Genomic DNA, 908 nt, shown 5'->3' with positions numbered 1-908 from the left:
CAATTGGTCTAACTAGTCTTAATATCTAAATGCAACTTTTAAGTACACTGACATTTCAATGCTGGCAGTAAATAAGGTCCTGAGTGACATCGCTCTCAGAAATCATGTGTTAGCTCCATGTCTGGAAGAGCTTCGTTCCCCCATGGAGCAGAGCTGTACGTGCTCCTGGCCTCGCTTAAAATACCAGCACTGTCATAAAGAGTGTGTTATGGATACACTGGCAGCACTGTTAATACAATGATGTAACAATCACTGCCCTGGCTAATGTTACCGTTAATGTGTATGTGTGGGTGTGTACATGTTTATGTGTCACCTGATTAATTAACTCAGAACTGACGGAGGCTCACAGTCACAGAGAAAACAGAGGTTACCAAGACGACAAACACTTTCTTTCTGATGCTATAATTTTCTTTTTCTTTGTTTTAGACACCGGGAACTTTTGTCAACCATAGTCTGTTCAGTATCTGGAGTTTGTATAGAAAGACACACTAAGAATGATGCACACTCACCTGTACAATCTCCAGCATCTCTGCTTTACTGATGTACCCATTGCCGTCCAGGTCATACATACTGAACGCCCATTTCAGCTTCTGCTCCAGCTTGCCACGAGACGTCACGCTTAGTGCGATGATAAACTCCCGGAAGTCTATCGTCCCATCGCCATTAGCGTCAAATGTGCGAAAGACGTGCTCGGCGAACTTTGAAGCGTCTCCGTAGGGGAAGAAGTTACCGTAGATCTTCTTGAACTCCTCCATGGAGAGGTTCCCGCTGGGGCAGTCCCTCAGGAAGCCCTTGTACCACTCCTGGATCTCATGCTCGGTGAAGTCGGTGCTCTCAAGCAGGTCCTGCATCACCTCAGGACGGAGCTTGCTGTTCTGCTTCCCCATGTTTGTCAGTCCTGTTGATCA

At 46.3% G+C, this 908-nt stretch overlaps 1 pseudogene; it reads right to left on the bottom strand.

The window, feature by feature from the left end:
• Positions 1-405: 405 nt before the first annotated feature.
• On the bottom strand, positions 406-902 carry LOC111669557 (neurocalcin-delta A pseudogene; annotated as a pseudogene).
• Positions 903-908: the final 6 nt, after the last annotated feature.

The sequence above is a fragment of the Seriola lalandi genome, unplaced genomic scaffold, assembly GCF_002814215.2.
Source record: "Seriola lalandi dorsalis isolate HSWRI2012SDOR001 ecotype SW California unplaced genomic scaffold, Sedor1 jcf7180002004973, whole genome shotgun sequence".
Lineage (NCBI taxonomy): Eukaryota > Metazoa > Chordata > Actinopteri > Carangiformes > Carangidae > Seriola > Seriola lalandi.
Note: the sequence above shows the minus strand (reverse complement) of the source record. Positions and strands in the feature narration are given on the sequence as shown.